The following is a 12,035-nucleotide window of genomic DNA, read 5'->3' as shown; positions in this document are numbered from 1 at the left end:
AATATTAAACAAGGAATGGAAGGTAATTCAAGCTTCCTAAAATTAAGGGTCTAAATCCATTTACATTTACAAGCTCTGTAATTAAATAATAAACCAAAATATTATGGTTTGCACTCTAAATGTGAATTCAAGAGCATATGTCTAAGATTACATTACAGCCCCTTATTTGTTTAGCCTGCCGCAGACTCTGCTTGCAGGGAGGAAAAAATTGCAGAGAGAGGAAAAAATTAAATCCCTGAGTCCCAGAGCCACAGCAGGTCCCTTCTGCTTTAGGTTGGGCAGGTTCAGTCAGGCTTTTCCTTCCAGAGCTGTCCATGTGCCTGTGGCAGCACAAACATCTTTCCTCCTAGTGCCTGACCCCACCCCATGCCCTTCCTGCTGTAAGCCCTGTGCCAGAGCCTGTCCCCAGTGGGTGACCTGTCCTGAGGTGACTGCTTGGAGCTGCTCTCTCTGCCCATCCCAGGCTCTCATGTGCCAAAACAGGCACAGCCCTGTGTGCTTGTCCCCACTCTGTGCCCTGTGCTCCTCTCTGCAGGGACATCCTGGGGCTCTGCCCCTCTGGCCATCTCTGCCCACCCTGGTTTTGGGGACAGGGACAGTGGCACAGCCACCAATTGTCTGCTCTTTTGTTTGCAGTCTCGGCAAAGAAATTAAGGCAGCAGGGAGGGTAATAAAGCAGCAAGTGATGCTCTGCTGCTGTGCTTCACATTTCCCATGGTGACACCAACAAATCACAGCCTCTGTGCAGCACAGGCACTTCTGGGAAGAGAGGGGGGTTTGGGGAGCTTGTTCTGATGCAGAGGATTTTAAAATGGACTATTTCCTTTATTTCCTCTTGGGGTGTCCTCTGTCTGCTCAGTGCAAGCCATAGCTCCCTACTGACATTGCCAAGAGTTCCAGCAGCCACTAAACAAGAGCTTGCAGCAGGGCCAGTGTGCAGAGGGCTTTGGGAATCTTCTCAGTCTCTTGCCCAGCATCTCAACATCATCTGTTGCATTATAAATATTTAAAGGTCTCGTGCTCATGTGCATGGTCTGTTCCAGCAAAGTTTCCCCCCAGCACAGCAGGGAGGAAGCCCCAGTTCACCCCAGTGACAAGCTGGGACCAGTGGCACAGCTGTGTCTCATCATGTCCAGCAGTGGCTGTCACCCACCTGGTCCCCTCCTCTCCACCCCCAAGTGAAAGGTAATGTACCTAAAACCCTTATCTCCTCGTGTCAGGGTCACCTAAACTCTTCTGTCCCACCTTCCCCTTTTTATTTCCCATTTTACCTCGCTGTGCTGCTGCAGCAGAACCAGCGGCCGCCGCTTAGAGCCTCTCCTTCATTTCCCTGCCTGTTTTAAGAGATCCAGGGTGCCTTTAAATCCACGTACATCAATTATTTCTGCCAAGTCTCCATCCTGCACAAGGGCACTCTGAGCAATGCAAATGGCACAAATAAAGTGTTTGATATTTAATGATCCCCCACTGCATGGGGAGGGTGTGCTCTTGAATAGGAGGCGCTTTCTCAAGCGGGTGCAGTGCAGAAGGACCCCTGTCTCTCTTGACTAATTGAGCCCTAATGGTTTTCCTTTATCATCCAAAATGAAAACAAAGGATTTAAGGGATGTTTTATTGTGGCGCTGTGGGTCTTTCTATTCATTTATTATTCCCCAAGTTAAAAGCTGTGCTTTGGCTTGTCCTTCTGAACCCGCTTCTCTCTGGTGTTGCTGCTGCTCTTGAAGTTCTGTCGCTTTCCCTCTGAGGACTGGAAAACAAACACAGCATGTCTGCTGCTCTTGCAGCCTCTGGCAGGAATGAAGGTGCCCAAACTGTCCCCATTAGCCATACTGTCCTTCAAAAACTTGTGGATTTGGGTATTTCAAACAGGGTGGACCCACATGCACCAGGAGGGAGGTGTGGGAGCATGGCTGACCCAAACACAGGGGGAGAGCTCTCCCCCCAGCTTTCATGGGGTTAATGGAAACAGCAGAAAGGACCAAGGCAGAGCAAATCTTGAAGAAATGATGCTTCATTCCTTACAGCCAGGGGCAATTGTTTGGGATGAGCTGCTAGCTTGCCCTGCCTCCCTGGAAGAAAAGCTGCTGGCCCCCTCCCTCACACACTCATGCACCAGCTGCAGGGTGTATATTTAACAGGGAGAAGAAAGGGAAGGCTTGTTTTTGCCAGGAAAACACCCAGGGTGTGCATCACACACACCTGCCCCAGTGCTGAGCCCAGAGTTCAAGCACAGGCACCGATGTAAAGGAAAGACACCAGGACAAGAGCAGGACTGAAGGGAATCTTGCAGCAGAATCATTCTGCAAATGGCAATAGCTCAAACCACTGCACAGCTCCTTCTGGCCATTTGATGTAATTAAGGCTGGGCTCTAAAGTGCCATCTCCGCCCCACGACACATTTCCAAATTGCTTCTCCTCTGCAAAGTCGCCTCCAGAGCTGTCCTTGAGATGTCAGCACTGGGGTTAATTGGAATCGACAGGAAAATTGGCCTCTGGAAGGAGAAGCGGGGATGCTGGCTGTGTGTGAGTGGTGGGAACAGAGCCATGCTGCTGCCAGTGTCCCCCAAAGGGCAGCAGTGGGTGCTGCCCCCCATCAGATGGGTGACTCCATGCCCAGCCCAACCTTCACTCCAGATGCCTTTGCCCCACATCCAGATGCAGCCAGACACCAGCATGGGAACCCCACAGGCACCAGAGCCCACACAGTTCCCCTGTGCCTGTGGGCAGGGCTGAGGGTGGATTTGGCTTTTCCAGCTGCCAGCTCTCCAGTTCTGGCTCTGACACAGAGCTCAGTGCTGGGATGCTGCTGGGATCTCAGTGGGAATAAAAGCCACCTCCTATCTCCCTCATCCCCAAGTAATGCATCAGCTCCACTGCAGGGCTGCAGACTCCTGTCATTTTTCTAGGTATTCCTCATCCCCTCCAATGCCATTAATCATACTATTTCAATTAACAGCCCTGAACCATTGAACAGACCTGTCCTGCACTAATGTGTTATTAATTGGGTCGTGTTGGGTGGCAGCAATATCGAGTGCCAGGAGGCTCTGAGCTTTCATCTTCTGGTTTTGGGCTGCTTTCATTTATTTAATCACCTTCCCAGTGCCACAGGGGCCCTTTCACTTTTTCCCTCTCCACCTACCTTAAAGGTACTCAGATGCACTTTCTGCATTGTCTGGTATCAACTTCACACTGAAGAGAGTCATATCTAACTCACAGTACTCTCCCAAGAAAAATCAATGATTGTTTACATTACTATCCTACAATCTCTATTTTAAAGTAATTCATGGCAGAGCCAGCACTATTAATTTTATTAAGCTGTTAATAGTGGGCAGATATTATTCTGCTCCATTGATCCTAAGTTGATGCAATTACCACTTACAAATCTTGCACCGTGTGGCTGAAAATTTCTATTTTGTGTGCAAGCTGAAGCTATACATTAAAAACATGACAAAGCCAAATGAGATGCTGGTGGTAGAAATTGGGGAAAGCTGATTCAAAACAAATAAGGAACTGCCCAAATTTTATAACTTCCACTCTTTTAAAGCTGAGGTACAGAAAACAGCCTGGAACTCAGCCATTCCCAAATGCCCCCATGTCAAAGGGAGAGACAGACACTCTCCTCAAACCTCCTGGGACCTAAGGTTCACAGAAAAGTCATCATCATGGATTATCAGTTAACTGAAACATCCTCTCATGTGAATGGGAAGTGTTATAGGTGAAACTAAGCTTAGCTCTATCTGAAAACATGTCAAAAGCCAAGACAGGCCCACGTCCATCTGAGTGTGCATTGCACTCTGTTTGCAGAGAATGAGTATCCCTCAGAGTCCTCAGATCTTTTCCTCTTCTCTGTGTAAATACAATTTAAAAAAAATTAAAAAAAAAATAGCAGAGCAGGGTGGGGAAATGGAGAGAGAGAAAATGGTGCAAATCACCCAGGTTTCAAACATCCCCAGGAAATCCAACAGTACAGAGTGACCATCTGATCATGATAGATGTGAGGGATCCTGCATCTAGGAAGATAAAGAGATTCTCCAGTGGTGATGCCCACCCTGTAGTGGAGATGCCATGTGAGTGCCCACTGTGGCTCACAAGGCACAAACCCCTCATTTTAGCCATCAGAAATTAAAAACTGTGGTTTAAATCAGAAGGGATGGCTCACCCTTAAGCAGCTTGAAAAAGATTCACTCAACCACATCCTTTAGATCATGGGCAGAAATTCCCTTTGTGTGTATTTGTGAGTCAATAAATACCTGCAACTCAAGGAATGGGATAAAAGAGAAAAAGGAAAAGCATTCCCTATCCTAGGATCTTGCACTCTGAATAGAAGATGATGGATGGATGGATGGATGGATGGATGGATGGATGGATGGATGGATGGATGGATGGATGGATGGATGGAAGGAAGGAAGGAAAGGAAGGAAGGAAAGGAAGGAAGGAAAGGAAGGAAAGGAAGGAAAGGAAGGAAAGGAAGGAAAGGAAGGAAAGGAAGGAAGGAAGGAAGGAAGGAAGGAAGGAAGGAAGGAAGGAAGAAGGAAGGAAGGAAGGAAGGAAGGAAGGAAGGAAGGAAGGAAGGAAGGAAGGAAGGAAGGAAGGAAGGAAGGAAGAAGGAAGGAAGGAAAGGAAGGAAGGAAGGAAGGAAAGGAAGGAAAGGAAGGAAAGGAAGGAAAGGAAGGAAAGGAAGGAAGGAAGGAAGGAAGGAAGGAAGGAAGGAAGGAAGGAAGGAAGGAAGGAAGGAAGGAAGGAAGGAAGGAAGGAAGGAAGGAAGGAAGGAAGGAAGGAAGGAAGGAAGGAAGGAAGGAAGGAAGGAAGGAAGGAAGGAAGGAAGGAAGGAAGGAAGGAAGGAAGGAAGGAAGGAAGGAAGGAAGGAAGGAAGGAAGGAAGGAAGGAAGGAAGGAAGGAAGGAAGGAAGGAAGGAAGGAAGGAAGGAAGGAAGGAAGGAAGGAAGGAAGGAAGGAAGGAAGGAAGGAAGGAAGGAAGGAAGGAAGGAAGGAAGGAAGGAAGGAAGGAAGGAAGGAAGGAAGGAAGGAAGGAAGGAAGGAAGGAAGGAAGGAAGGAAGGAAGGAAGGAAGGAAGGAAGGAAGGAAGGAAGGAAGGAAGGAAGGAAGGAAGGAAGGAAGGAAGGAAGGTTGGTTCAGCTTCCTTGTTGGTGATAGTCAAAGGATTTGGAGGAAAACCATCAAATCTGCTGAGAGCCTCAGCAATGCAAAGAGGAGGGAATTGAGGCTGCAGGAGACCTAATTTGGCTAATTGGGACCAGTAGCCTTTGGAGTACATACTACTGGCGAGGGACCTCCTTTCTTCCAGTCCTTCAGCCTGGACTAATTTTGAAGTGACAGACGCATTTGTTTGGAATATACAGTTTGACCTGTGTGCTCTCTCTCAGTCAAATGTATTTTAAAACACCTTGAAACAACAATATAAACTCTTCAGTAAAAACTAGGGCACTTGAGATTGTCAAACTTGTAGAAGTTCATAGCAGCATTAGACAGTGTAAATCACCTGGATTTGGAGAGTGACACCAAGTTATACCAGCTGAGACTCTGGCCCAGAAGCCACCCAGAGTAACATGGAAAGGTGTCATAAAACTGCTGATCCCTGGGTCTGGTTAATGCTCTGGAGAGGGCAACTGATTTGTAGGACTGATTTCAGTCAGTTAAAATGATTGTTCCACATTATAAACCAGCGGCCTTGTCTCCCATGCAAAGCAAATAAATGAAGAAATACATTTTCTCCACAGCTCAAACATGGGAGGCTCCTCCACGGTCCTGCAGGAGTGTGTGTGCCAGGGGCTCAGTGGGCTGGGATGCAGGAGCAGGATCCATGCTGTTCAGCTGGGATGCTCCTTGCTGCCTTTCTCCTGGTGCCAGCTCCACTCAGGCCCAGACAGTGAGATTCTCTGTGGATGGCAGCAGTGGAGCATCCCTGAGCCTGTCTGCTCTCCCCAGCCAGGGTTAAGTGGGGCACCAGCATCCCCTCAGGGGGGGTCCCTGGGGGACAGAGGAGCAGGCACAGCAACCTCCTAAACCCAGTGATTCTTACCCTGGTCATGAACAAAGCTGTTTGCAAGGCGGTGCTGAAATAGGAGTTCAGATTCATGAGCATTTTTGCTATTGAAAGGAGTTATTTTTAGCATTTCCCCTCCCTTGTACTCCTTAAACCATTTATACCATACATTTGGGGGGGATTTTAACCCTTTTGGAGAGTGGAAGACCAGGCTTAAAGCTTCCCCTTCCTGCAGGGACTGGGCTGTGAGCAGCTGGAGCAGCACAACCTGTTTGCTACAGAGGTGTTGGGAGCACAGAGCACAGGCCAAGCCTGCAAACAGCTCCCTGCAGGCAGACCAGATGCACATTAGCCTGAGTGCCTTTCCCAGTGCTTAACACCCTTCACCAGGGACTAAGTTCAAAGCAAATCCATCCCCTGCTTCTCCAGCCAGACAGCTCAAAGTCCCTTGGAAACTGATAGAGTTTGGCTCATCAGCGTATCAGTATCTGGTTTATTTTATCTGTCTGCACAAGCCTGCATGCAGGGATAGATCAGATTAACATGACTGATGAAAAACATCCTCCTCTTTATCCCCTCTGACAGCAGCAACCCTTTATCAACAGTCTGAAGACAAAGTTTTCTCAGCCAGAAGTTTTCTGCCCTGAAGGTTCGTTGTTGTTTTTTCCAGCAGAAGTTTATTTTTGCTTCAAGAAAAATCAAAACATTTTGATGGAAGATTTTTCAGCCATCCTTATGCATTAGACGTGGTGGCAGACAGGCTTGGCACATCAACATCTGCTCCTTCTCACTGGGTTGAATTTAATATCTGGTGTATGAGCACTAACCCTCCCTCAGAGCTCAACAAGACAGTTGGAGAGAAGAAAACAGCCTCTCTTCTGAGGGTTTCCAAACAGTGGGGTTTGGAACAGAGGGTTCCACAGTGACCCTCTCATAATTTTATTCCCCTTTATTTAGCTAACTTCATAATGCCCTCCGGTGGGGTTTTGGGGAGGACAATATTATAAATTGCAGACCAGTGAATCTGCCACTCACTGCAGCTAATACACTGCATTTATCCTCACTGCCACAGAGGCTGTGGCAGCAAAAGGAGGAGAAAAGAAGAAAAGTAATTACTTCTTGCTCAGCTTGTCACCAAATCCTCTCATCAGCCCTCTCATGTCTTTCCTGGCTGCCTCAATGATTTGCAATGCTCTGCAGTCCCAGCTGGATTCAGTGGTGCTGGTGTAACGGAGTGTGAGGATGGGGAAGGAGCTGGGGGTACTGGGAGCCCCTCAGTGCTCAGCACACCCTGGGCTCTCCAGACTGTGTGCACCAAGTCCCAAACAACTGATGTGTGAATGCCATTAGGCACTCCTGATCAAGATGTGGGATTATTTCAGCCAGGAAGTCTTAACCCAAAAGCATCCCCAGGGAGGAGCGAGGGAGAAGGGGTTTTCTCCAGAGGGTTTTTTAAACATTTGTCAAAAATTGCAGATTTTGAAGAGCCCAGTCTCCCAGAGAGGACTCAAACTCCACATTCCCACTCAGCAGTGTGTGTCAGCCAGATGTTGAGCTAAAAGCAAAGATACTGAGTCATAACATTAATTTAAAATTAAGCCAGTTTGCTGGTTGGTGCTGAGGTTCCCCAGAGCAGCAGCATCTTCCTGAGACCTGAAATTATGTGGGATATCAAAAGCCCTTACCTGGTGCATGTATTAAATTGAAGATAAATATTTTGACCAGCACCTAATGGGCCATCTTTATGATTTTGTTCAAGACCTGCAAGATCAAAAGAAAGACAAAGAGCAAGGGCCATTTTCTTCTGAGGAGGTGGTGGATGTGGGGGACCACTGGTGATGTAGTCAAAGTATCCCACTGAACTGTCCTGGCACTGCCATTGCTGGGGTGTCATGCACTGAAACCAATGTGCCATGTGATAAATTTGATGCACTTCACACTGAAGTTGATGCATCATCTTTGGAATCAAATTTATCATCTCTTCTGTCACACTCCATAGACTGGGTCAGAGTCACCACCTACTGAATTAAAAACTTCACGTGCAGTTCACAACACACCATAAATCAGCCCAAAATAGAATTAAGTGCATTGTATGCTAAGAACTCATCCATCATGCCATAAATTAAACATGGAACAAGCCTCTTAAACTGGATGTGCCCAGATATAGACTGCAGAGTCCATTGGGGAAAACATGACACCACTGAAGTCACTGAGGGCTTGGTCATTAATTTCAGTTAGCTTTTTAATCTACTGATCTGTACCAGATCTGTCTCTGTCCTGTACCAACCTGAACCTTGAGTACCCAGAAACTTTTTCTGTCAGTGGCTCTCCTGTTGAGCCACGCACATACCCACTTGGAGGTTTAGACAGGAGCCTGGAGGACTGATGCAAATCAGCCCCCTACCCTGGGGAAAAGGCAGCAAGGGGCTGAGAGGGCAGTGCAGCCCTTGCTGGCAGCCAGCACACACTGTGGGACACACACAGCATCTCCTGTCTTCAAAGGACCTGTGCCAAAGAAGGGCCAGGCTCAAAGTCCTTGTTGATGGAAGAGAGCATCCTACTCCTAAGCTCTCAGCAGAAATGCACAGGGCTGGGCCTGGCTACTGGGGCTGATGGATGCCTGACACACCCTTTTCAGTGTTTGGACTTCAAAGAAACAGGAGCGGGGCAGGGGGAAAGAAGAGAAAAACAGTCTCAGGAGTACATATTGTGTCAGAGCATCCCAGGCAGTTCAGCGCTCGGCAGGTGTTGTTAGTCCTGTGTGACAAATGGGAACAGGAGCACAGAGTGAATGGGTACCAGCTGCTCAAGGCCAAAGCTGGAGACTGGGCAAAGGTAAGACTTCAGAAATTCTTACCTAAAACCAGGATACTATTTTCTGCTTTTTGTTATCTGTGTTAATTTTTGCTTTTCTGACAGCACTCTTGCAGCACAGGAGCCCCCTGTCCCCTCCCAGTTCCTCAGGGAAAGGAGGAACAAACTTTCAGCTGAAGCACAATGCAGTCAGACATCCTTGGATCCAATCCACAGTCCTTCCTCTTATTTTCGTATTCATCTGGTCCTCTCAAAATCTGCTCAGGAGCAATTAAAGCCTGTCAGCTAGAAGCTGATGCAACTTCTATTTAATTAGCCCAGCAGCCAATAAAGATCTCATTCATCAAAATCTCATGGAAGGTATGGCTGTTATGAGGGAGGAAGATTTGTCACTTCTTTTCAGATCCAGATGGCAGCAGAGCACCGATCAGTGATCCGATCACTCCTGCTCAGCCTGAGCAGACCGAGCAGCTGGCACACATCTGTCCAGAGAGCAGCAGTGGCTCAAAACTGTGCAGGACTGTCCCAGGTGCTGTGCTGGCAAATCCTTCTGGAAGCTCAGTCTTCAGATCATGACTAACTTGGGCAGCCATTGGCTCTGGTGGCATCAATAGCTTTGAAGGGCTTTTCCTATTCTGACCCATTTCACTGCCCTACCCAGCAGCAGGAAATGGCAGAAGTGTGTAAGGAAGGCTGAACCCTTGATGTGTAAGGAAGGATGAACCAGAATGACTTGGGAGAGGGCTGAAAAAACATGGGGTCTCCCCAGAACTGTTGCCTTTGCCCTGGGGAAGGGTTTAAGAGTCCCTCTCGCTGTGCTGCCACTCTGAACCTAAACACATAAGGGATGGCAAAGCAAAGGAGAAATCAGTACCTACAGTGATGGATCCCAGTAAAGTTTTGGGGTGCTCAGCATGTCAGAGAAAGTCTTTAGGGTGATATCCTTTTGGCCTGAAAGCTTCTCCTTAAATTGGCTGTCAGAGTATCAAATCAAAGGTCAGAACCTGACCTTCTTCTGCAGGGTTGAGATTTTCCCAGAGACTGTGCAGGGTGGCCAGGAGGATGGGGAGGAGCATAAATCTGTACCTGCAAGGTCACTGTGCTGACTTTGTGTCATGAACAGGGGGGTTTCACCAGCTCAGACCTGAAGATTGTTGTGGGAATCACTTGCCAACACTGTTTGCAGCCTCACCATCACAATTCACTGAACTGAAAAAAAAGTAAATCAGCTATCACAGGATAGTTCATACTTTACAAACACGAGTGATGCTATCTTTATAATTAATGATTATGAGAAAGCAGCTTAATAGCTTGGTTCCTTGTGAGTGGCTTGATTTGTAACACATGGCAATTGGCATAAGCAAAGCAGGCAATTGGAGCCAGTTTACCCTCGGTGGGTCCAGCTGGTAGCTGCACTTCCCAAACTTTCCTCAAAGTCTTTACCCCTGGGCAGAAAAAAGCTGCAGATGTAACCACAGTGACAGGCATATTCCCAAACTGGGAGGTGCTTGGGGCTGGAAGGATGGGCACTTTCTTGCTGCTGCCCCACACATTTTGCAAGTTGCTGTTGGCAGTGAATCCTCCCTGGCATCTGCAAGGAAAATGCCTGTGCTCAGCCCAGGGCCTTGAGCCACCCATCTCCTCAGGAGTTATTAACAGGAACATCATAGCTGGCACATTACTGTGATTGATGCTGTATCAATCAACTGCAAAAGTGTCAAGCAAGCCTTAAAAAGAAGTGAGATGAAGGCTTAAATACCAGGCTAAGATGTCCATATTATGAGATTATTCCAGGGTTGAAAACACATGGGCAGAGATGCTGACATCCTCAGCTGTGCCCCTGTCCCTGTCCCTGCTTCTCCATGCTGGCCAAACTGGTTCCATGGGAAGTCAGAAATGAATGCTTGCCTTGCAAACAACTGTATGCACTGTGAGTCTGTGGTTTTATTGCTTCCCAAATAAAATATAATAAGAAATACCCTCTATTAACACATTATTTCAAGCCAAGCATGTTTTTATTCTGTTTCAAGTCTGATTTGATTTGGTTTATCTTTGTTTAAGATTGATGTGATAAACTACACTGACGCTTGCCAACTTTAGTTATTTCTGCTAGTGTGAGATTTGATACTTCAGAGCTTAGGTGGGAGGCCTCCTCTTTTAAGGAAAGTCTCAGTTTTTCTTGCATTAAAACAAAAAAAAATATGTGGCCAGGTCAGTTGTAGAGAAATTTATGTGTGACATTCAGTTTGTCATACCCAAAAGGCAAAAAAACAAACACCTTCCACAAGAACAAACCAAACAAACAACAACCAAGAAAAAACCCCAAAACAACATAAAACAAAACTAACCCTCAAATGTGTTATCTTTTAATCATCGGTGATTTTCAAACACTATGCCCTTGGGGAGCCCAATTGACAGATTTTCTGCCAACAAAGAGTGATTTTTCTTGAGAACAAATTCACTTCTCATCTCCAAAGCCAGGCCCACGCACCCGTGAATTCCTGTATTGTGCATGCAAAGCCCAGGATCAGAAGCCACGGGGCAGGGATGGCCCAGTGCCCAGGACGTGCTCTGAAGGGGGTGCTTCACACATTCTTTCAGTCCCTATTCCAGTGCTGTGCTTTCTCCCAGAAGATGCCCCTGATTCCCCTGGGGATGCATCGGGCTTTCCCAGGGGCTGTAGGACCTTCCTTGCTTCACCTGCAGCCATCTACAGCAGAAGGAACCTTCCCAAGCAGATGTTGGCCATCAGCCCTTTCCATGCCCTTCACCCCGTGCTCAGACCTGGAGCAGGTAGAGAAGAAGCTGCTGCAAAGTGTGGATGTGTTTTACCACTCCCAGGACCTGGGCTCAATGTTTCCCAGTGGTTTACACTCAAATCCAGCTTCTCCTTCTGGATCTCTTTTTTCCATGAAGGGTCAAGGTGGTCTCTTTGCTCCCCTGCTTATGCTCAGAAAGGATTTTAAACATTTACAGCCTGACAGACCCAGCAAGCTCAGGGCTGGCAGAGAAAAAATACTCCTTTTGCCAGCCTTTCATGTTAAGTGTCTATATATAAAATTACTATATAAACTAAAAAATTATTAACAGGTCTAAGCACCTTACCAGGCAAATCCAATTTCTTCTTTGGAGAACTGGATGGAATAAAGCTAAAAAATTTGTTTTGAGGATGAGATTTAATTCAAAGTGTCAGTGTTAGTTCTCCTACTGTACTTGTA

Source organism: Molothrus ater, chromosome 7 (genome assembly GCF_012460135.2).
Source record: "Molothrus ater isolate BHLD 08-10-18 breed brown headed cowbird chromosome 7, BPBGC_Mater_1.1, whole genome shotgun sequence".
In the NCBI taxonomy this organism is placed as follows: Eukaryota; Metazoa; Chordata; class Aves; order Passeriformes; family Icteridae; genus Molothrus; species Molothrus ater.
This window is presented reverse-complemented; position numbering follows the sequence as displayed.